Raw genomic sequence first — 26,664 nt, forward strand, 5'->3', positions numbered from 1 at the left:
TCATCCAGAAGCTCATCCACTACCGGAATGGAAAACTTGTCTTTTACTGTCTGCAAGTTCAACTCCCGATAATCCATGCAGAACCTTCATGTCCCATCATGTTTCTTCACAAGTAAGATGGGTGAAGAGAACGGGGAGCGACTGGGATGAATAAGACCCTGTTTCAACATCTCCTGGTAGTGACGTTCTATCTCGTCCTTCTGAAGGTGTGGGTAACGGTATGGTCGCACGACCACTACCTCTGATTCTGGTGTTAGACAGATCTTGTGGTCACAGTGCCTTAGGGGAGGCCAACCCGACTGCTCCTGGAAGAGGTCAGAGAACTCCTCAACTAGACCATCACTAGTACTGTCAGGCTGTTCTTGTATCTGCAAAGTGTGCATGCGATGGGCCCTATCCACCTGACAGCCCTATAAGAGCACCCGACTCCCGGCCAAATCAAAGCTCATGGTTAAAGCCGAAAAGTCCCACAGAATGGGCCCCAACGTTTGTAACCATTTAATGCCTAATACCATAAAAAATCCCGCCAGGGGAATAAAAAAAAATTCAGCTTTAAACAAAGTAGAGCCAATAGAAAAAGTTACCACCTTACTAATCCCATAGCTAGGGACCTTCTCGCCATTGGCCACTGAGACGGTGGCTGTTGGATGAGTGTGTATCTGGAGCATGAGATGTTGTACGACTGTCAAACTCAAAAAATTGTGTGTACTCCCCAGTCGACTAGTCCCGCCAATTCTCGGTTGATGACATGAGCTCGGACTTGCATGTATTAGGCGATTTCTGCCCAGTAATAGCATGCAATGATATCTACAGTGGTTCCTCCTCGATAATATCCTCTGGCTCCTCTGGATCCTCTGAATTCTCCACCTCGAGCCAAAACAATTGTTTACATTGGTGCCCTACCCGATACTGTTCATCGTAGTTATAACATAAATTTTTGGACCGCCTTTCTACCATCTCCGCACTCGTTAATTTTTTTGTAAAGTTCGGTAGGGGATTACCAGGGCGGGGATCAGCTACCCGAGTCGTAGTCGGAGTGTGTCTGGATGAGGCTGCTGGAGATGCACCCTTGCCACGTGGAGGAAGTGTTCCTATCACCTGACCAACCCGGCTTATGTTGTTGCAACTGTTGTCGTTGTTCCATTGCTCGGGCTATATTCATTGCACGAGCTAAATCCGTAGGCATAAGGAGTTCTACCTCTAGCCGTAGATACTCATTGAGACCCGCTGTGAATAGGGAGACCTCTTGGTCAACCAATACCCTCTCACCAGCATGAGCCAACTTTTCCTGGAACAATTTTTGACATTGTTCCACTGAACTAGTTTCCCCAGGGAGTTGTTGTTGGCGGGAGGGCCAAATCTAACTGTGCATAGATTTTTAAATTCCCCCCAAGTCATCCCTGGTCTCTCTTTCTCTACTTGAGTAACCCATAACATGGCTTCATCTGTCATATGGAAAGAGGCTAGTTGCACATTATCCCATTCAGTAGTCCCTTGGTTAAAAAAAAACAAATTCACATCTATGCAACCAAATTAAGGGATCAACTGCACCATTGAAAGAGGAAAACTCTAACTTGGTGTACCTTGGAACTGTGCCTCCATGCTGGGGTCCTTGGACAGCAATGCTCCCAGGCCACTGCTCCCCTCTTCTGTGATATGGTTGAGCAACCTCTCTCACCTCTGGACTCTGATGTCTCTCTGCCCTCAACTTCGTTAGCATGCTGATGACTCGACTCATTTCTTCTTCCAAACCACAAACCTTCCCCAACACTGGTTGTGTTGTTTCAAGGCTATCGTCTATCTGTTGTATCCTGATTTGGATTTCTTCATTGCTGAGAGTATCACCCCATGTTACCCTGCTCTGATACCACGTTGTTACGGTCCCGGGTCATGGATCGAGTAACACGCTGTGGGATTTGTGAATCCAGCACTGGTACTGAGTTGCTGGACTTGGTAAGTAGGGTTAAAAATCCTCTCTTTGGCTAATCTTCCACTAGTGATCAGTCTCCCTTTTTATGAACCCACTCCAGTGCTAAAGTTATAGCTAGAATGGAAATAATTCAGGTGGAGAGATAATGGAAGAAATACCTTTTCTTGCTCACGTAAATCAGGGTTTCAACCCTGATTTGGTTGCTGCTCGTGCTAGGATTGAAGCCCTAGCTTATGTGCCCTTGGCTCACCTTGGTAGACGTTGATGCTAGGTTTCAGTGATGCTTCCAAGCTAGGAAGGCATGCACCAGCTCATCACGTGGAGAACCATAAAATCCTTCCTTTTTCTGGTCGACATGAGGGTTAGAACCCTTGCTGATTGTTGACGTTGAGAAGGAGGGAAGACCCTCTCTTTGGGCTCGGAAAATGGGCAGGAAGCTCCTCTTCTGAGTATGGATGATGAAGGATGAAGATGGACGAATTTGGATGAGGATGGAGGGTGAAGGATAGGTTGAATTTTTGGAGTAAACTCTAAACTCGATATCAAAAGGTGATCTCAACCTATTTACCCTAGGTTATTCTAAAATCTCAAAGCTTACCTATTTCATTCATTCCTTTCCCTTAAATAGATCACGTCATGGAGTTTTAGGGTTAGGGTTACAATAATTCCTCATAATGCCCCTACATATAAAAGTAATTAGAAATAACTCCTACTTAAAACAATATAAGAAATAAATCCTACTCAAAGTAATATAAAAAATAAATCCTATTGAGTGAGTTGTTGTTGCCTCCTTCGTTGTGTGACTCGGTGTGCTATTGAGTCCACAACAGATATTAGCCTTCAGGATCCAGGATTTAGAAAGGCTTGGCCCCACCACTTTTTGGAATCAACCAGATTGAAGCTTCAACTACAGGTTTGTATTTTTAGGCAAGATTAGATTAAGAAACCTGGAATATTTGGATCAAACTTGTGCAAGAACTATGTCGAGCTGACCTTTTCACATATAATATATTGCTGAAAGAACTAAATAGATCAGGAAGAGGAGAAGATGACCATGGCGTCTATTCTTGATTGCTGCGTGTTCATGGATTTCAGAAGCTTCATATCCTTCAATAACAACATCTTTGATTGCATCCTTGTCGTCTATTATCTTGCATCATTGATAGATTGTTGGCATCTTCGTAACTATTTGATTACTGATATATATCAGCTAATTGATATCTGATATAATGAATCTTGGTATTCCAAGTTGGTAGCTCATCTTGCTAATTTTCTTGGATTATTACTGTTGCTATTATTTGGTACGTGTTCTTTGGGCCCAGGCCCATTTCAATTTCTGCTATTGTGTCTATTTGGCTGAGACTTTATTATTGAAGGAGGACTTCTCAGTTGTTGATTATTGTATGCATTGGTTATTCTTATGAAAAAAATAAAGCACAAGGTGACCCCATGATATTATCTTCTGGGTGATAACCCGTTACCCTCCTTAATTGACATCTTTATTCCTACCATTTGAGAGTTAGTGTTCTGTAGAGGGACATCGTGGAGAAGTTTATTACTACACTTTTGAGGAATACCTAAGACGTACTACCTACAAATGATAGGAGTGTGCCCAACATCTAGCATGAGTCAAGTCTATTATTCACCCAAGAGGTGTTTTTTTAGCTACCCTAAGAAAGTGGGTAGACTTTGTGCCCCACAGTAGGGCTACTTTTTCACCTGTGAAATTGAGCAAAAAATATTTTTGACTATGACCATTTGACTTGAGCATGGAGCGATGTCTTACGGCTAGGAGTGATTTTACTCTCATTTATATTATGCCAGTTGGGTCTTTTGGAAGAGACCACCAGCTCGAAGGGAAGTGTTGGAAGATATGATGGACTGCCATTTTATACAAGAAGATCCTATATACTATTTGTAGCAAGCTTGGCATCCATGGTGTTCTCTCACCCTAAGCTCGAGGGGGGGTATTGGAAGACGGGCCCAAGTTTCCAAGACCAAGGAAGACCCACACATCCAAGTGTGTGAAAGATGGGCCCAAGCCACAAGACTATGGAAGGCCCACACATCTAAGAGGGGTGGAAGATGGGCCCATGCCCATAGACCAAGGAGAAGGCCCACAAGCCTATGCAGTAATGGCAAGATGATATATAAAGAGTCATCTCATAGAGATGGCATTGATGTAATTAGTTTAAGTTCCAAGGGCATAATTATAATATTGTAGTTTTATAAATCTATAAATTGGGCTTTAGGGGGAGGGTTAGGACATAAGTCCATAACCCTTTTTCTTCCTCCTATTTTCTCCCAATGGGTGTCTCTCTTTTTCTCCATGATCTAAATCCATAGAGTCTTAAAAATCAACACTAAGTAATTGGCAACTTCCACTCGTACTCTTTCTGTCAATTTTGCAAATTAAAAAATCAGCATCAGAGTAGCCTCTAGATCAATGGCTAAAGAGTTTGAGTACCAAAGACCTATGTTTGGTGTCCCAAGTAGATAATGGAAAATTCTTTTCATTGCCACTAAGTGTGATTCTATAAGATCAAATTGAAATTTAGCACATAGGCATATCAAGAACATCATATCTGGTCTGTTAGCTGAAAGGTAAAGTAGGGATCCTAACTTGCTTCTATATAATTTTTTATCTATGGCCCTACCAGAGTTGCACAAGTCAAATTTCAAGGATGAAATCATGGGTGTGCTAATGGACTTAAGATTTTCAATGTTGAATCTCTTAAGCAATCCCTTAGGGCGACTTGAATCAGGAGTTGAACTTCACCATCATTACTTAGTTCATCTCCTAACGTCGTTTGGTGAACCAGCGCTTGCTTCATGTTGATGAATCAGATGAATTCGAAGGTGACACCCAAGGTTTAATTTTCGGAATCAGGATTCCTTAATTTTTTTTGGAATCATCCGGATGAACCGCTTGGACACGTCATCGCAGGAGGCCAAATTTTTTTTTCACTTCGATCCCTGTCTCTTCTCTCTCGGTCTCCTTCTTCCTCTCTTGATCTCTTCTTCCTCTCGCATTTTCTTCTCCCTTCTCCCTTCTCCCTTGTCCCTCTCGCTTCTCCCTTCTCCCTCTCTCTTCTCCCTCTTGGCCTCCCACTTCCTTCTCCCTGTTGCTGGTCTCTTTTCTCCTAAAATATCTCCCAATTTCCTTCGATTTCCCTCATTCCGATTTTGATTGTCCACATTTTGGCATCAATTTCTTTGATTCCACTTCAATTCCCTTGATTTCCCCATTTGTGGTATGTGAATAAATTTTCATTACTTACATTTGTTGTTGTTTTAAATTTTATGCATACATAAACTCTAAAATTTTCGTTTTGTTGTCATTTATTTGTCGTATCTTTTTGTTTACGAGAGAGTGGGCAAAGTGAAAACTCAAGTTTTGATTTAAGAAAAAAATATACATCTAAAACGGAAGTGCACAAATGAAGAGAGATAGTTCCAAAAAAGTGTCTATAATTTTTAGAGATTGTAAACTCTTTCTTGTTTTTATATATTAGGTTATGAAATCGTCGGGAAAACGGGGAGGTAGGGGATTTTTAATAGAGTGTTGATTCCCAATCCATAAGTCTTTTCTTACAAAAATAAATCCTGTTATGCATGATTGACCGATAAGTCACTTTACAATCATCTATGATTGTTAGGTCAACTTTTTGTAAATGGGAAAATTAATGGCTTGTTTGATTCAGGTGAATATACCACCGCATGTTCACGGGGGAATTTAATGAGGTTTGGATCCATTGGTCAGTTGTATCTTTAACATGTTTTAGGCCTGCATATCCATATTTAAAACATGCGTGAGATCAATTAGAAATCCCGTTCTTATAAAATTCCTAGCTTTTAGGGTTGAACTAGTGAAATTTCCCAAACTTGGATTTCAAAACTTTTGTGTTCATTTGTGGAGTGTGAATAAATTTTATTTACTTACATTCGTTGTTGTTTTGAATTTTTTGCATACATAAACTCAAAAATTTTCATTTTGTTGTCATCTGTTTGCCTTATCTTTTTGTTTATGAGATAAAGGAAATGGTGAAAACTCAAGTTTTGATTTTAGAAAAAAGTATACATCTAAAACGGAAATGCACAAAGGAAGAGAGAGATAATTCCAAAAAAGTGTCTATAATTTTTAAGGATTGTAAACTTTTTCTAGTTTTTAAATATTAGGTTTAGCAATCATCGAGAAAAGTGGGAGTCACCGGATTTTTAACCAAGTGTTGACTCCCAATCCATAAGCCATTTCTTACAAAAATATAGCCCGTTACGTTTGATTGACCAATAAATCACTTTACAATCATCTATGATTTTTAGGTAAGCTTTTTGTAAATTGGAAAAATAATGGCTTGTTTGACTTGGGTGAATATACCACCACACATTCACGGGGGAATTTAATGAGGTTTGGATCCATAGGTCAGTTGTATCTTTAACATGTTTCAGGCATGCATATCCATATTTAAAACATGTGTAGGATCAATTAGATATCTCTTTCCTATAAAATTCGAAGCTATTAGGGTTGTACTGGTGGAATTTCCCAAACTTGGATATCAAAACTTTTGTGTTTATTTGTGGTGTGTGAATAATTTTCTTTACTTACATTTGTTGTTGTTTTGAATTTTTTGCATACATAAACTCTAAAATTTTCATTTTATTGTCATCTATTTCCCATATACTATTTTTTACAAGATAAAACGAAAAGTGAAAACTCAAGTTTTGATTTAAGAAAAAAGTTTACATCTAAAACTGAAATGCACAAATGTAGAGAGAGATAATTCCAAAAAAATGTCTTTATTTTTTAGGAATTGTAAACTATTTCTAGTTTTTATATATCTGGTTTTGCAATTGTTGGGAAAAAAGGGAGGCGGCGGATTTTTAACTATGTGTTGGCTCCATATCCATAAGTCATTTCGAACAAAAATATATCCCGTTGCATAGGATTGATCGATAAATCACTTTACAATCATCTATGATTGTTGGATCATCTTTTTGTAAAATGGGCAAAATAATGGCTTGTTTGACTCGGGTAAATATCCTACTGCACGTTCACTTGAGAATTTAATGAGGTTTGGATCCATAAGTCAGTTGCACCTTTAACTTGCTTCAAATATGCATATCTATATTTAAAACATGTGTAGGATCAATTAGAAATCTCTTACTTATAGAATTCCAAGCTATTAGGGTTGAACTATTGGAATTTTCCTTACTTGGATATCAAACTTTTGTAATCATTTATTTTGTGTGAATAAATTTTCTTTACTTACATTTGTTGTTGTTTTAAATTTTTTGCATACATAAACTCTTAAATTTTCATTTTGTTGTGATCTAATTGCCTTATCTTTTTGTTTACGACATAAAGGGAAAAGTGAAAACTCAAATTTTGATTTAAGAAAAAAGAATATACCTAAAATGGAAATGCACAAATGTAGAGAGAGATAATTCCAAAAAGGGGTCTGTAATTTTTAGGGATTGTAAACTCTTTCTAGTTTTTATTTATTAGGTTTTGCAATCATCGGGAAAAGTGGGAGGTGGGGGATTTTTAAGTGAGTGTTGACTCCCAATCCATAAGTCTTTTCTTCCAAAAATATTACCCGTTACACATGATTGATAGATAAATCACTTTACAATCATCAATGATTGTTAGGTCACATTTTTGTAAATGGGCAAAATAATTGCTTGTTTGAATCAGGTAAATATCCCACCACACGTTCACTGAAGAATTTAATGAGGTTTGGATCCATAGGTCATTTGAATCTTTAACATGTTTCAAGAATGCATATCTATATTTAAAACATGTGTTGGATCAATTAGAAATCTTTTTCTTATAAAATTCCAAGCTATTTGGGTTGAGCTATTGGAATTTTTCATACTTGGATATCAAAACCTTTGTGTTCATTTGTGGTGTGTGAATAAATTTTCATTACTTACATTTGTTGTTGTTTTAAATTTTTTGCATACGTAAACTCTAAAATTTTTGTTTTGTTGTCATATATTTGCCTTATCTTTTTGTTTACGATGTAAAGGGACAAGTGAAAACTCAAGTTTTAATTTAAGAAAAAAGTATAAATCTAAAATGGAAATGCATAAATGTCGAGAGAGATAATTCCAAAAATTGTCTGTAATTTTTAGGGATTGTAAACCATTTCTAGTTTTTATATAAGGTTTTTCAATCGTCGGGAAAAAGGGGAGGCATGGGATTTTTAAATAAGTTTTGACTCCCAATCCATACGTCATTTCAAGAAAAAATATAGCCCTTTATGCATGATTGACCAATAATTCACTTTACAATCATCTATGATTGTTAAGTCAGCTTTTTGTAAATAGGCAAAACAATGGCTTATTTGACTCGGGTAAATATCCAACCGCACGTTCATATGAGAATTTAATGAGGTTTGGATCGATAGGTCATTTACATCTTTAACATGTTTCAAGGATGCACATTCATATTTAAAACATGTGCAAGATCAATTAGAAATCTCTATCTTATAAAATTCCAAGCTATTAGGGATAATCTAGTGGAATTTCCCAAACTTGGAAATAAAAACTTTTGTGTTCATTTGTGGTGTGTGAATAAATTTTCATTTCTTACATTTTTTTTGTTTTAAATATTTTGCATACGTAAACTCTAAATTTTTTGTTTTTTTGTCATCTATTTTCCTGATCTTTTTGTATACGAGATAAAGGGAAAAGTGAAAACTAAAGTTTTGATTTAAGAAAAAAAGTATACATCTAAAATAGAAATGCACAAATATAGAGAGAGATAATTTGAAAAAAGTGTCTGTAATTTTGAGGGAGTGTAAACTCTTTATAGTTTTTATATATTAGGTTTTGCAATCGTTGGGAAAAGGGGGAGGCGGGGGATTTTTAACTTAGTGTTGACTCCCAATCCATATGTCATTTCAGAAAAAAATATAGCCCGTTATGCATGATTGATCAAAAAATCACTTTATAATCATCTATGATTGTTACGTAAGTTTTTTTGTAAATGGACAAAATAATGGCTAGTTTGACACGGGAAAATATCCCACCCTACGTTCACTTGAGAATTTAATGAGGTTTGGATCCACAGGTCATTTGCATCTTTAACATGTTTCAAGAATGCGTACCCATATTTAAAACTTGAGGAGGATCAATTAGTAATATCTTTCCTTTAAAATTCCATGCTACTAATGGTTAACTTGTGGAACTTCCAAAACTTGGATATAAAAAGTTTTGTGTTGATTTGTCGTGCGTGTATAAATTTTCCTTACTAACATTTTTTGTTGTTTTAAATATTTTGCATACATAATCTCTAAAAGTTTTATTTTGCTGTGATCTATTTGCCTTATCTTTTTGTTTATAAGATATAGGGAAAAGTCAAAACTCAAGTTTTGGTTTAAGAAAAAAGTATACACATAAAATGGAAATGCACAAAAGTAGAGAGAGGTAATTCCAAAAAAGTGTTTGTAATTTTTATGGATTGTAAACTATTTCTAGTTTTTATATGTATTAGGTTTTGCAATCGTCGAGAAAAGGGGGAGGCAGGGGATTTTTAACTGAGTGTTGACTCCCAATCCATAAGTCATTTTCTTAAAAAAATATAGCCCGTTACGCATGATTGACCGATAAGTCAGTTTACAATCATCAATGATATTTAGATCAATTTTTTTTAAATGGGCAAAATAATGACTTGTTTGACTTGGGTAAATATCCCACCGCTCGTTTACTTGAGCCTTTAATGAGGTTTGGATCCATAGGTCATTTTCATCTTTAACAAGTTTCAAGAATGCATATCCATATTTAAAAAAATGTGTAGGATTAATTAGAAATCTCTTTCTTATAAAATTCCAAGCTCTTAGGGTTGAACTAGTGGAATTTCCAAAACTTGGATATCAAAGCTTTTGTGTCATTTGTGGTGTGTGAATAAATTTTTATTACTTACATTTGTTGTTGTTTTAAATTTTTTGCTTACATAAACTCTAAAATTTTTGTTTTGTTGTCATCTATTTGCCTTACCTTTTTGTTTACAAGATAAAGGGAAAAGTGAAAGCTCAAGTTTTGATTTAAGAAAAAAGTATATATCTTAAATGGAAATGCACAAATGTCGAGAGAGATAATTCCACAAAAGTGTGTGTAATTTTTAGGGATTGTAAACTCTTTCTAGTTTTTATATATTAGGTTTTGCTATCGTCGGGAAAAGGGGGAGGCGGGGGATTTTTAACTAAGTGTAGACTCCCAATCCATCAGTCATTTCATACAAAAATTTAGCCCGTTACACATGATTGACCGATAAATCACTTTACAATCATCGATGATTGTTAGGTAGGCTTTTTGCAAATGGGCAATATAATGACTTGTTTGACACGGATAAATATTCCATCGCACATTCACTTGAGAATTTAATGAGGTTTGGATCCATAGGTCATTTGCATCTTTAACATGTTTGAAGCATGCTTATCTATGTTTAAAACATGTGTAGGATCAATTAGTAATCTCTTTCTTATCAAATTCCAAGCTATTAGGGGTTAACTAGTGGAATTTCCCAAACATGCATATCAAAACTTTTGTGTTCATTTGTGGTGTGTGAATAAATTTTCTATACTTACATTTGTTGTTGTTTTAATTTTTTTGCATACATAAACTCTAAAATTTTCATTTTGTTGTGATCTATTTGCCTTATCTTTTTGTTTATGAGATAAAGGGAAAAGTGAAACTCAAGTTTTTATTTAAGAAAAAAGTATACTTCTAAAATTTATACGCACACATGTAGAGAGAGATAATTCCAAAAAAGTGTCAGTAATTTTTAAGGATTGTAAACTCTTTCTAGTTTTTATATATTAGGTTTTTCAATCGTCGGGAAAAGGGGGAGGCATAGGATTTTTAACTGAGTTTTGACTCTCAATCCATAAGTTATTTCTTAAAAAATAGCCCGTTACGCATGATTGACCGATAAATCACTTTACAATCATCAATGATTGTTAGGTCAGCTTTTTGTAAATGGCCAAATTAATGGCTTGATTGACTTGGGTAAATATCTCACTGCACATTCACTTGAGCAATTAATGAGTTTTGGATCCATAGGTCCCTTTCATCTTTAACATATTTCAAGCATGCTTATCCATATTTAAAACTTGTGTTGGAGCGATAAGAAATCTCTTTCTTATAAAATTCCAAGCTATTAGGGTTGAACTATTGGAATTTTCCAAACTTGGATATCAAAACTTTTGTGTTCGGTTGTCGTGTGTGGATAAATTTTCTTTACTTACATTGGTTATTTTTAAATTTTTTTGCTTTCATAAACTGTAAAATTTTCATTTTGTTGTGATCTATTTGCCTTATCTTTTTTTTTTACAAGATAAAGGGAAAAGTGAAAACTCAAGTTTTGATTTAAGAAAAAAGTTTACATCTAAAATGGAAATGCACAAATGTAGAGAGAGATAATTCCAAGAAAGTGTCTGTAATTTTTATAGATTGTAAAGTCTTTCTTGTTTTATATATTAGGTTTTGCAATCATCCATAAAAGTGAGAGAAGGGGGGGGGGGGGGGGGGGGGGTATTTTTAACTGAGTGTTGACTCCCAATCCATAAGTCAATTCTTATAAAAACGTAGCCTGTTACACATGATTGATCGATAAAACACTTTACAATCATCAATGATTGTTTGGTCAGTTTTTTGTAAATGGGAAAATAATTGCTTCTTTGACTTTTGTAAATATCCCACCGCACGTTCTCTTGAGCATTTAATGAGGTTTGGATCCATAAGTTATTTCATCTTTTACATGTTTAAAGCATGCATATCCATATCTAAAACATGTTCTGGATCAATTAGAAATCTCTTTCTTATAAAATTCCATGCTATTAGGGTTGAACTAGTAGAATTTCCCAAACAAGGATATCAAAACTGTTGTGTTCATTTGTGGTGTGTGAATAAATTTTATTTACTTACATTTGTTGTTTTTTAAATTTTTTTTCTTTCATTAACTCTAAAATTTTCATTTTGTTGTGATCTATTTGCCTTATCTTTTTTTTTTTTACAAGATAAAGGGAAAAGTGAACACTCAAGTTTTTATTTAATAAAAAATTTACATCTAAAATGGAAATGCACAAATGTAGAGAGAGATAATTCCAAGAAAGTGTCTGTAATTTTTAGGGATTGTAAAGTCTTTCTTGTTTTATATATTAGGTTTTGCTATCATCCGGAAAAGTGAGAGGGGGGTGGGGTGGGGGTGGAGGATTTTTAATTGAGTGTTGACTCCCAATCGATAAGTCATTTCATACAAAAATATTGCCTGTTACACTTGGTTGACCAATAATTCACTTTATAATCATCTATGATTGTTAGGTAGGATTTTTGTAAATGGGCAAAATAAAGGCTTGTTTGACACGGGTAAATATCCCACCGCACGTTCACTGAAGTATTTAATGAGGTTTGGATCCATTGGTCATTTTCATCTTTAAAAACTTTGAAGCATGCATATCCATATTTAAAACATGTGTAGGATCAAATAGAAATCTCTTTGTTATAAAATTCCAAGTTATTAGGGTTGAATTAGTGGAATTTCCCAAACAAGGATATCAAAACTATTGTGTTCATTTGTGGTGTGTGAATAAATTTTATTTACTTACAATTGTTGTTGTTTTAATTTTTTTGCATACATAAACTCTAAAATTTTTGTTTTGTTGTCACCTATTTGCCTTATCTTTTTGTTTACGAGATAAAGGGAAAAGTGAAAAATCAAGTTTTGATTTAAGAAAAAAGTATACTTCTAAAATGAAAATGCACAAAGGTAGAGAGAGATAATTCCAAAAAAGTATCTGTAATTTTTAGGGATTGTAAACTTTTTCTAGTTTTATATATTAAGTTTTGCAATTGTCAGGAAAAGGCGAAGGCGGGGGATTTTTAACTGGGTGTTGACTCCCAATCCTTCAGAAATTTCTTACAAAAATATAGTCCGTTATACATGATTGACCGATAATTCAATTTACAATCATCTATGATTATTAGGTCAGGTTTTTGTAAATGGGCAAAATAATGGCTTGTTTGACTCGGGTAAATATCGCACCGCATGTTCACATGATAATTTAATGAGGTTTGGATCGATAGGTCATTTACATCTTGAACATGTTTCAAGCTTGCATATCCATATTTTAAACATGTGGAGGATCAATTAGAAATCTCTTTCTTATAAAATTCGAAGCTATTAGGGATAAACTAGTGGAATTTCCCAAACTTGGAAATCAAAATTTTTGTGTTCATTTGAGGTGTGTGAATAAATTTTCATTACTTACATTTGTTGTTCTTTAAAATTTTTTGCGTACATAAAGTCTAAATTTTTTATTTTGTTCTCATCTATTTGCCTTATCTTTTTGTTTACGAGATAAAGGGAAAAGTAAAACTCAAGTTTTGATTTAAGAAATAACTATACATCTAAAACAAAATGCACAAATGTAAATAGAGATAATTCAAAAAAAGTGTCTGTAATTTTTATGGAGTGTAAACTCTTTCTAGTTTTTATATATTAGGCTTTGCAATCGTCAAGAAAAAGGGGAGGCGGGGGATTTTTAACTAAGTGTTTAATCCCAAAATATAAGTAATTTCATACAAAAATATAGCCCATTACACATGATTGACCGATAAATCACTTTACAATCATCTATGATTGTTAGGTAGGCTTTTTTTAAAAGGGCAAAATAATGGTTTGTTTGACATGGGTAAATATCCCACCGCACGTTCACTTGAGCATTTAATGAGGTTTGGATCCATAGGTCATTTTCATCTTTAACATGTTTCAAGCATGCATTTCCATATTTAAAACATGTGTAGGATCAATTAGAAATATCTTTCTTATAAAATTCCAAGCTTTTAGGGTTGAACTAGTGGAATTTCCCAAACTTGGATATTAAAATTTTGTGTTCATTTGGGTTTGTGAATAAATTTTCTTTACTTAGATTTGTTGTGTTTTAATTTTTTTTGCATATATAAACTCTAAAAGTTTCATTTTGTTGTGATCTATTTGCCTTATCTATTTGTTTACAAGATAAAGGGCAAAGTGAAAATTCAAGTTTTGATTTAAGAAGAAAGTATACATCTAAATTGTAAATGCACAAATGTAGAGAATGATAATTCCAAAAAAGTGTCTGTAATTTTTAGGGATTGTAAAATATTTCTAGTTTTTACATATTTGGTTTTTCAATCGTCAGGAAAAGGGGGAGGCAGGGGATTTTTAACTGAGTGTTGACTCCAAAACCATAAGTCATTTATTACAAAAATATAGTCCATTAAGCATGATTGATCGATAAATCACTTTACAATCATAAATGATTGTTAGGTCAGCTTTTTGTAAATGGGAAAAATAATAGATTCTTTGACTTTGGTAATGTTACAATGTGGGACCCACCATGGTTCACGAGATGGTGGGACCCACAATGAGGCCATGGGAAACCAAGAACAATTCTCACACATGCAAGCATGACTTAAGGAATTAAGAAGCACAAGCTGAATTGAGATAGAAGACTTGAAGATCAAGTGGGACCCACAATATCTCACGAGCTTTCAACCTTATCAAAATGAGCTGGAAGATAATGAGGGACCCACAAGGATAAGGCCACGATCTGGATCGTGGCCTTCTCCCTTATATTCATGTGAATGAAGAAATAGTCCTAGTTCAACTCATATTAGTCTTCTAGTTGATTGGTTTGGATAGATTTATCTTAGAGAGTTAGAGTTGGAATGTAATTAGGATTGAAAGGCTAATTGTATAAGGATTCTATCTCCTCCTCTACTATAAATAGAGGAGTTGTAATTCGGAATTCATCAAGTTACACATCTCATTCTCGACTTACTTTCTCCCTCTCTCTCTTTGCTTGGCACAACCTCTCTTTGCTCTTTTATTTTTTCTTCTCTCTACCCGAGAGCTCTTCTTCCCTTTTCTTCTTTTTATTTCTTCTTTCTCTTGCTTAGAATTATGGAAAAGGGATCCTAAATTCAACATGGTATCAGAGCCTTATATTTAGGATCCCTTGTCAAAGGAATGCTCTACAGAAGTGATGATCAACACCACTCAAAGAAGGCTCTTTTATGAAGGAAGAGCACAAGCCAAGAGATAAGTGTTCAAAATTATTTTTTTATTTTCATGTTAAATGTTTCAGAATTTAGAAGATGATTCAAGGATGAATATGTGAATGCTTTCATCTTATTATATTATGGATATGCATGCCTCTCTATCTAGAAGGAGCTATCAAAACAGTTTTGTCGGTTTGGAAATTCTGTTTATTGAGACCAGTCCATGATCAGATTATTGGATTTTTTTCGTGGGATAAAAGTTCCATGATATAGAATATTGTTATTGAGTATCGTATCAGTGGTATTAAAAGAAAAAATCATAATATTAATTTAGCATCAATACAAAAATTCCCCATACATCGAGTTGATTGAAGAAGTACTACTTAGTGTTATTATTATAATTTTTTTTTGAAGAAGGTCCTATCATGGAAGAAGAAAATATGAATATCAAAGGTGATATATTGAGAATAACCACCATACCCTTACGTGGGGTATCAAATTTTATGAGTTGGTCCACATTGGTTCAGAGGTTCCTTATAACAAAAGACCTACTTGGTCACCTATTGATGAAGATGATATTTTTGATATGAAATGGCTGAAAAATGATACTTTGGTAATTAGTTGGCTAATCAATAGCATGGAAGAACATGTCTCCAATAATGTTATTCATCTTGATACTACAAGACAAAATTGGGAGACATGTGCTAAACTGTACTCATGCCCGGATACTCTACATAGACCCTATGATATCTCCAAAGAATGTTGAATACTAAACAAGGAGAAAATATCCATGAGTACTTGGCCCACTTTAGAGGCTTTCTTCAGGAGTGGAAGTTAGCTCAGCCTTCAACCACTGATATTTCTATCCAAGACAAATAGAAGGAAGCCTTAATTACTGCTATTTGTCTTGCAAATGTTAAACCTCATCTTGATATTGCCAAGAGTCAAATTTTGAGTGCTTATGCTGTCCCAAAGTTTGATGATGTGTGCGCAACACTACTTCATATTCCAGACACTTCTTCCTCCACTATTGACGTATCATCCGCTATGTATTCCGATCATAGAGGATCATCATCTAACCACAGCCAAGGCCGAGGTAGAGGTTATAGATGAGGCAGAGGAAGAGGTGGAAGGACTGGTGCTGGCAGAACAAATGGGAAAGAATATACTCATTGTAAAAAAATTGGCCACACTATAAATCAGTGCCATTACAATTCATGCACTTACTGTGGACAATATGGGCATTATAAAGAAATATGCTATATAGCCAATGGATAGTCAGAATTGACAAGGGCTAATCAAGCCTTTCTAAGTGATACAAAAGAAGAACATCTCACAAAATCAGCAGCACAGAAAAATATTACTGATGAAGAGTATGAGCTATTTCAGAAAATGAAGACAATGCTAGGTTCCTCTCCTAGTTCCTCCACAACTACTGCTGCCACTACCTCTTCAGGTATGCTATCTACCTCATCTTCATCCTAGATAATTGACTCAAGAGCCTCCGAACATCTTACAGGAAACAAAAATTTATTACATTCTCTATCTTCGAGTCTTTCACACAAGTTTGTTACCATAGCTGATAGTTCTCAAACAAAAGTCCAAGGGAAAGGTTCCACTTCTGTCACCCCATCACTTCCGCTCACTCATAGTCTTGTCGTTCCTACTTTCCCTTTGAATCTATTATTTGTTAGTCTACTGACAAAATATTTTTATTGCTCGGTTACCTTCTCACCCACTTCATGTGTCTTTCAGGATCTTATAATGAAGCACGTGATTGGTGGAAGCCATGAACTAGAGGGGCTTTATTACTTGGACGAGCCGAAAATAAATTGGTTTCTACTACTAAAAATGAGACACGGTTATGGCACAATCGGTTGGGACATACATCTGCACAGTCTGTTCATTATATGTTTCCATCTCTTAAAGTAAGATCAGAATTTCATTGTGAGGTTTGTCAATTGAGTAAACATCAAAGGAGTACATACTCTCCTCGTCTAGAAATCAAAAGTGTCACTCCATTTTCATTAATTCATATTGATGTTTGGAGGCCCTTGAATGTTTCCAATATTTCTCAAGCAAAATATTTTATTACATTTATTGATGATTTTACTCGCACAACTTGGTTGTTTATCTTTAAGGAGCATTCTAAGATACCATTCATTTTAAGTCATTTCATGCTATGGTACTCACACAATTTGGTAAGAAAATAAAAATTCTCCAGTCTGGTAATGCCAAAGAATATGTTTCCAAAGACCTTGACTCCTTTTGTCAAGAAAATGGCATTATCAATCAAACATCATGCACCTAGACTCCTCGACAAAATGGTGTAGCTGAACAGAAAAATTATCATATTCTTGAGGTAGCTCGAGGTTTATTATATGCCATGAAAGTTCCATACTTTTATTGGCCTCATGTCGTCCTTACTGCTTGCTTGCTTATAAATCCTTTACGATCTACCATTCTTGGTATTAAATCTCCGTAGTCTAGATTATTACCGAATGCTGATCCATTTTCATTACCTTTGAAAGTCTTCAGATGTCAATGTTTTGTTCATAATTCATTACCTAGACACAACAAACTTAATCTTATATCTATCAAGTGTATTTTTTTTTGGATACTCTCACACACAAAAGGGTTATGTTTGTTATTGTCCTACTCTTTAATGTTTATTTGTGTCTAGGGATGTAAAATTTTTTGAAGACTCCTCATTTTATTTTGATAGCACTCCTCCTGGTCTATCCTCAGTACCAGGTTCCCCTCGATCGGTTGTGCCTCGTGATACAAAGATTATTCAACCCCCAGAGCAAGCCATTGACACCACACATGTCGAGTTAACAGATTCACTAGAGGTAACTCCATCATCAACAATTATTTTTGGTCCTCAATATGATACTCGTCCTATTGCTATAAAGAAAGAACCTCGATCATGCACTAGACCTTCTTCTTCTCATCCCATTTCAAATTTTGTGTCTCATCATCGCCTCTCACCATTATGTTGTCTGTTCGTTTCTTCTATTTCCTCCATATTTGTTCCACAGTCAAATCAGGAGGCTCTACAATGACCAGGGTGGAAGGCAGCAATGGATGAAGAAATGAAGGCTCTTAATGACAATCATACATGTCCACTATTTCCTCTTCCCACAGGTAAAAAACCCGTAGGTTGCAAGTTGGTTTACACTATCAAACATAATCTGGATGGGTCAATTGCACGACTGAAGGCTCGATTGGTTGCCAAAGGTTATACTCAGTGGTATGGAATTGATTATGAAGAAACCTTCTCTTCAGTGGCAAAAATGAACTCAATATGTATATTATTGTCTCTGGCGGCCAATTCATCATGGCCAATATATCAACTTGATGTGAAAAATGCATTTCTTAATGGTGATATTAAAGAAGAAATTTACATGCCACAACGACCTGGGTATGTGGTTGAGGGGGAGTCAATATGCCGCCTTAAAAAATCTCAATATGGTCTAAAGCAGTCCCCTCAGGCATGGTTTGAGAAATTTAGTCAAGCCAGCATATTGGCCGACTTTCACAGATGCTCTGCATATCACATAGTATTTATTGCAAATACACATGACGTAAGGTGATTCTGGCTGTATATGTTGATGATATTATTTTAATTGGGAGTGATTCCGAGGGCATTCAGAAAACGAAGGAGAAACTATGTGCTGAATTCAAGACGAAGGATCTTGGACTCCTCAAATATTTTTTGGTTATTGAAGTATTACAATCCAGACATGGGATTGTGCTATCCCAAAGGAAGTATGCCCTTGATCTACTAGAAGAGATAAGAATGATGGGATGCAAACCAGCAGACACTCCTATGGATGCAACTGCAAAATTATGTGGAGGCATTGGAGAAGATGTAGATATTGGAAAATATCAAGGACTAGTGGGATGACTTATTTACCTATGTGTAACAAGGCCAAATATTTTATACGCAGTAAGCGGGGTAAGTCAATACATGCACAAGCCATACCTAGTCATTGGCAAGCACTTGAGAGAATACTACGATATTTGAAAGGAGCTCCAGGAATGGGGCTTCCCTATAAAAACTACCGTCACTTAAACATCGAAGGATTCTCAGATGCAGACTGGGCCAGATCCCTGGATGACAGAAAATCTACTTTGGAATTTTGTACGATGGTTGGATGGAATTTGGTTACATGGAAAAGCAAAAAGCAAATTGTAGTAGCTCGGTCGAGTTCAGAAGTAGAATACAGAGCCATGACACACTATTGGTGAACTCATATGGATTAGATCTCTTCTCACTGAATTTGGATTATACAAAGAAGCTCCAATAGATCTTTACTGTGACAATCAAGCAGCAATACACATTACATCGAATCTAATCTTCCATTAAAGGACAAAGCATAATGAAGTGGATTGCCATTTTATATGAGAAAATTTCCTAGCTAGTTTCTTATTTCTGAAGCATATATCATCACAAAGTCAAGTTGCAGATATTCTCACCAAGCCGTTCACTCACAAGATTATGTCTACGATATGCAACAAGCTGGGCATTTATGATGTCTTCTCACCCCTAGCTTGAGGGGGACTGTTAAAATGTGGGACCCACCATGGTGCTAAAGCTGGTGGGACCCACCATGAGGATGTGGGAAACCAAGAAGAGTCCTCACCCAAGCAACCACGAGTTAAGAAATTAAGAAGCAAAAGCTGAATTGAGTTAGAAGACTTGAAGATCAAGTGGGACCCACAAATATCTCATGAGCTGTCAACCTTATCAAGATGAGCAGGAAGATCATGAGGGACTCACAAGGATAAGGCCAAGAGCTGGCCTTCTCCCATATATTCATGTGAATGAAGAAATAGTCCTAGTTCAAATCATATTAGTCTTCTAGTAGATTGGTTTGGATAGACTTATCTTAGAGAGTTAGAGTTGGAATGTAATTAGGATTGAAAGGCTAATTGTATAAGGACTCTACCTCCTCCTCTACTATAAATAGAGGAGTTTTAATTCAGAATTCATCAAGTTATACAACTCATTCTCTAGTTACTTTCTCCCTCTCTCTCTTTGCTTGGCGCAACCTCTATTTGCTCTTTTATTTAGTTTTCTCTCTACCCGAGAGCTCTTCTTCCCTTTTTTTCTTTTTCTTTCTTCTTTCTCTTGCTCACAATAATGGAAAAGGGATTCTAAATTCAATAGGTAAATATCCCACCACACGTTCACTTGAGCATTTAATGAGGTTTGGATCCATATGTCATTTTCATCTTTAACATATTTCAAGCATGCATATCCACATTTAAAACTTGTGTAGGATCAATTCGAAATCTCTTTCTTATAAAATTCCAAGCTATAAGGGTTGAACTAGTGGATATTCCCAAACTAGGATATCAAAAATTTTATGTTCATTTGTGGTGTGGGAATAAATTTTCTTTACTAACATTTGTTGTTGTTTAATATTTTTTGCTTACATAAAATCTAAAATTTTCGTTTTGTTGTAATCTATTTGCCTTATCTTTTTGTTAACGACATAAAGGGAAAAGTGCAAACTCAAGTTTTGATTTAAGAAAAAAGTATACATCTAAAATGGAAATGTATAAATGTAGAGAGAGATAATTCAAAAAGTGTTTGTAATTTTTAGGGATTGTAAACCCTTTCTTGTTTTTATATATTAGGTTATGCAATCATTGGAAAAAACGGGAGCCGGGGGATTTTGAACTAAGTGTTGACTCCATATCCATAAGTCATTTCTTACAAAAATATAACCTGTTACATATGATTGACTGATAAATCACTTTAGAATCATCTATGATTGTTTGGTCACCTTCTTGCATATGGGCAAAATAATTACTTGTTTGACTCGAGTAAATATCCTACCACACGTTCACTTGAAAATTTATTGAGGTTTGGATCGATAGGTCATTTGCATCTTTAACATGTTTCAAGCATGCGTATCGATTTTTAAAACATGTGTAGCATCAATTAGAAATCTCTTTCTTATAAAATCCCTAGCAATTAGGGTGGAACTAGTGGAATTTCTCAAACTTGGATATCAAAACTTTTGTGTTCATTTTTGGTGTGTGAATAAATTTTTTTACTTACATTTGTTATTGTTTTAAATTTTTTGCATACATAAACTCTAATATTTTCATTTTGATGTGATCTATTTGTGTTGTCTTTTTGTTTATGAGAAAAATGGAAAAGTGGAAACTCAAGGTTTGATTTAAGAAAAAATTATACATATAAAATGGAAATGCACAAATATAGAGAGAGATAATTTCAAAAGAGTGTCTGTAATTTTTAGGGATTGTAAAATCTTTCTTGTTTTTATATATTAGGTTTTGAAATCGTCGGGAAAAGGGAGAGGCATGGGATTTTTAACTAAGTGTTGACTCCCAATCCATAAGTCATTTCTTACAAAAATATAGCCCGTTACGCATGACTTACCGATAAATCACTTTGCAATCATCTATGATTGTTATGTCAGTTTGTTTGTAAATGGGAAAAATAATGGCTTGTTTTAAATTGGTAAAGATCCCATCCCACGTTCACTTGAGAATTTAATGAGGTTTGGATTCTTAGGTCATTTGCATCTTTAACATGTTTCAAGCATGAATATCCATATTTAAACATGTGTAGGATCAATTAGAAATCACTTTCTTATAAAATTCAAAACTACTAGGGTTGAACTAGAAGAATTTCCCAAACTTGGATGTCAAAACTTTTGTGTTCATTTGTGGTGTGTGAATAAATTTTCTTTACTTACATTTTTTGTTGTTTTAAATTTGTTCATACGTAAACTCTACAATTTTTATTTTCGTTGAGATCTATTTGCCTTTTCTTTTTGTTTACGAGATAAAGGGAGAAGTGAAAAAAGTTTTGATTTAAGAAAAAGTAAACATCTAAAATGGAAACACACAAATGTAGAGGGAGATAATTCAAAAAACGTGTATGTAATTTTTACAAATTGTAAAATCTTTCTAGTTTTTATATATTTGGTTTTGCAAACGTTGGGAAAAGAGGGAGGCCGGGGATTTTTAATTGAGTGTTGACTCCCAATCCATAAGACATTTCTTACAAAAATATAACCCGTTACGCATGATTGACCGATAATTTACTTTACAATCATCTATGATTGTTAGGTCAGCTTTTTGTAAATGGGCAAAATAATTGCTTGTTTGACTCAGGTAAATATCCTACCGCACGTTCACTTGAAAATTAAATGAGGTTTGGATCGATAGGTCATTTACATATTTAACATGTTTCAAGCATGCATATCCATAATTAAAACTTGTGCAACATCAATTAGAAATCTCTTTCTAATAAAATTCCAAGCTATTAGGGATAACCTAGTAGAATTCCCAAAACCTAGAAATCAAAACTTTTCTATTCATTGTGGTGTGTGAATAAATTTTCATTACTTACATTTTTTGTTGTTTTAAATTTTGTGTATACCTAAACTCTAAAATTTTAGTTTTGTTGTCCTCTATTTGCCTTATCTTTTTGTTTAAGAGATAAATGGGAAAAGTGAAAACACATGTTTTGATTTAAGAAAAAAATATACATCTAAAATGGAAATGCAAAAATGTAGAAAGAGATAATACAAAAAAAAGTGTCTGTAATTTTTAGGGATTTTAAACTCTTTCTTGGTTTTATATATTAGGTTTAAAAATTGTCGAGAAAAGGGGGAGGTGGGGATTTTTAACTGAGTGTAGACTCCCAATCCATAAGTCATTTTAGACAAAACTAAAGCCTGTTATGGTTGATTGACCGATAAATTACTTTAGAATCATCTATGATTGTTAGGTAAAATTTTTGTAAATGGGAAAAATAATGGCTAGTTTGACATAGATAAATATCCCACCGCACGTTCACTTGAGAATTTAATGAGGTTTTGATCCATATGTCATTTGCATCTTTTACATGTTTCAAGAATGCATTTCCATATTCAAAACTTGTGTAGGATCAATTAGTAATCTCTTTATTATAAAATTCCAAGTGATTAGGAGTTAACTAGTGGAATTTCCCAAACTTGGATATCAAAACTTTTGTGTTCATTTGCGGTGTATGAATAAAGTTTCTTTACATCTATTTTTTGTTGTTTTAATGTTTTTGAATACTTAAACTCTAAAATTTTCATTTTGTTGTCATCTATTTGCCTTATCTTCTTGTTTACGAGATAAAGGGAAAAGTTAAAACTCAAGTTTTGATTAAAGAAAAAAGTATACATCTAAAATGGAAATGTACAAATGTAGAAAGAGATAATTCAGAAAAAGTGTTTGTAAGTTTTTGGGATTGTAAACTCTTTCTAGTTTTTATATATCAGGTTTTACAGTCGCTAGGAAAAAGGGGACGCAGGGGATTTTGAACTGAGTGTTGACTCCCAATCCATAAGACATTTATCACAAAAATATAGCCCATTACGCATGATTTGACCAATAATTCATTTTACAGTCATCTATGATTGTTAGATCAGATTTTTGTAAATGGGCAAAATAATCGCTTGTTTGACTCGGGTAAATATCCCACCGAACGTTCATTTGAGAATTTAATGAGGTTTGAATCCATAAGTCATATGCATGTTTAACATATTTCAACTATGCATATAGATATTTAAAACATGTGTAGGATCAATTAGAAATCTCTTTCTAATAAAATCCAAAGCTATTAGGGTTGAACTAGTGGAACTTCCCAAACTTGGATATCAAAACTTTTGTGTTCATTTGTGGTATGTGAATAAAATTTCTTTACTTACATTTGTTATAGTTTTAAATTTTTTGCATACAGAAACTCTAAAATTTTCATTTTATTATCTATTTGCTTTGCCTTTTTGCTGACGAGATAAAATGAAAAGTGAAAACTCATGGTTAGATTAAAAAAAAAAATATACATATAAAATCGAAATGCACAAATGCCGAGAGAGATAATCCAAAAAAGTGTTTTTAATTTTTAATGATTGCAAAGTCTTTCTAATTTTAATACATTAGATTTTGCAATCATTGGGAAAAGGGAGAGGCGTGGGATTTTTAACATAGTGTTGACTCTCAATCCATAAGTCATTATTACGAAAATATAGCCCGTTACACATGATTGACCAATAAATTACTTTACAATCATCTATGATTGTTATGTCATTTTTTTAAATGGGGAAAATAATGGCTTATTTGACACGAGTAAATATCTCACCCCACATTCACTTGAGAATTTAATGAGGTTTGGATTCTTAGGTCATTTGCATCATTAACATGTTTCAAGCATGCATATCCACATTTAAAACATGAGTAGGATCAATTAGATATCTCTTTCTTATAAAATTCCAACCTATTAGGGTTGAACTAGTGGAATTTGCCAAACTTGGATATCAAAACTTTTGTGTTCATTTGCGATGTGTGAATAAATTTTCTTTACTTACATTTGTTGTTGTTTTAAGTTTTTTTGCATACAAAAACTCTAAAATTTTCATTTTGTTGTGATCTATTTGCCTTATCTTTTATTTTTTTACGAGATAAAGGGAGAAGTGAAAACTCAAGTTTTGATTTAAGAAAAAAATACTCATCTAAAATGGAAATGCACAAATGTAGAGAGATGATTCCAAAAAAGTGTCTATAATTTTTAGGAATTGTAAACTCTTTCTAGTTTTTTTATATTAGCTTTTGCAATCTTTAGGAAAACGGGGAGGCAGAGGATTTTTAACTGAGTGTGGACCCCAAATCTATAAGGCATTTCTTATAAAAATATAGCCCGTTACGCATGATTGACAGATATATCATTTTAAAATCATCTATGATTGTTAGGTAAGCTTTTTGTAAATGTCCAAAATAATGGCTTGTTTGACACAGGTAAATATCCCAACGTATATTCACTTGAGAATTTAATGAGGTTTGGATCCATAGGTCATTTGCATATTTAACATGTTTCAAGCATACATATCCATATTTAAAACATGTGTCAGATCAATTCATAATCTATTTCTTATAAAATTCCAAGCTATTAGGGGTTAACTAGTGTAATTTCCCGAACATGGATATCAAAACCTTTGTGTTCATTTGTGGTGTATGAATATATTTTCTTTACTTATATTTTTTGTTGTTTTATTTTTTTTGCATACATAAACTCTAAATTTTTTGTTTTGTTGTCATCAATTTGCCTTATCTTTTTGTTTACGAGATAAAGAGAAAAGTGACTCAAGTTTTTATTTAAGGAAAAAGTATACATCTAAAATGAAAATGCACAAATGTAGAGAGATATAATTCCAAAAAAGTGTCTGTAATTTTTAGGGATTCTAAACTGTTTCTAGTTTTTTTATATTAGGTTTTGCAAGGCAGGGGATTTTAAACTGAGTGTTGACTCCCAATCCATAAGGCATTTCTTACAAAAATATTGCCCCTTATGCATGATTGACAGATAATTCATTTTACAATCATCTATGATTATTAGATCTGGTTTTTATAAATGGGCAAAATAATTGTTTGTTTAACTCGGGTAAATATGCCACCGCATATTCACTTGAGAATTTAATGAGGTTTGGATTCTTTGGTCATTTGCATCTTTAACATGTTTCAATCATGAATATCCATATTTAAAACATGTGTATGATCAATTAGAAATCACTTTCTTATAAAATTCCATGCTATTAAGGTTGAACTACTTTAATTTCCAAAACTTGGATATCGAAACTTTTGTGTTCATTTGTGGTGTGTGAATAAATTTACTTTACTTACATTTGTTGTTGTTTTAAATTTTTTGCATACATAAACTCTAAAATTTTCATTTTTTTGAGATCTATTTGCCTTATTTTTTTGTTTATGAGAAAAAGGGAGAAGTGAAAACGCAAGTTTTGATTGAAGAAAAAAGTATGCATCTAAAATGGAAATGCACAAATGTAGAGGGAGATATTTCCAAAAAAGTATCTGTAATTTTTTGGGATTGTAAATTCTTTCTAGTTTTTATATATTAAGTTTTTCAATCGTTGTGAAAAGAGGGAGGCAGGGGATTTTTAATTGAGTGTTGACTCCCAATCCTTAAGACATTTCTTACAAAAATATAGCCCGTTACGCATGATTGATCGATAATTCACTTTACAATCATCTACGATTGTTAGGTCAGCTTTTTATAAATGGGCAAAATAATGGCTCAGGTAAATATCCCACCGCATGTTTACTTGAAAATTTAATGAGGTTTAGATCAATAGGGCATTTACATTTTTAACATGTTTCGAGCATGCATATCGATTTGTAAAACATTTGTAATTCTCTTTTTTATAAAATCCAAAGAAATTATGGTTGAACTAGTGGAATATCCCAAACTTGGATATCAAATTTTTTTTGTTCATTACAAGGTTTGTGAATAAATTTTCTTTACCTACATTTGTTATTGTTTTAAATTTTTTGCATACATAAACTCTAAAATTTTCATTTTGTTGGGATCTTTTTGGTTCGACTTTTTGTTTACGAGAAAAAGGAAAAAGTGGAAAGTCAATGTTTGATTTAAGAAAAAATTATACATCTTAAATGGAAATTCAAAAATGTAGAGAGAGATAATTCCAAAAAAGTGTCTGCAATTATTTGGGATTGTAAACTCTTTCTAGTTTTTATATATTAGGTTTTGCAATCGTCGGGAAAAGGGAGAGGCAAGGGATTTTTAACTGAGTGTTGACTCCCAATCCATAAGTCATTTCTAAAAAAAATATTGCCCGTTATGCCTGATTGACCGA

The sequence above is a fragment of the Aristolochia californica genome, unplaced genomic scaffold (assembly GCF_029961685.1).
Source record: "Aristolochia californica isolate CCGP_79_NKW_82.1479 unplaced genomic scaffold, dmAriCali1.0.hap1 SCAF_8, whole genome shotgun sequence".
Taxonomy (NCBI): Eukaryota; Viridiplantae; Streptophyta; class Magnoliopsida; order Piperales; family Aristolochiaceae; genus Aristolochia; species Aristolochia californica.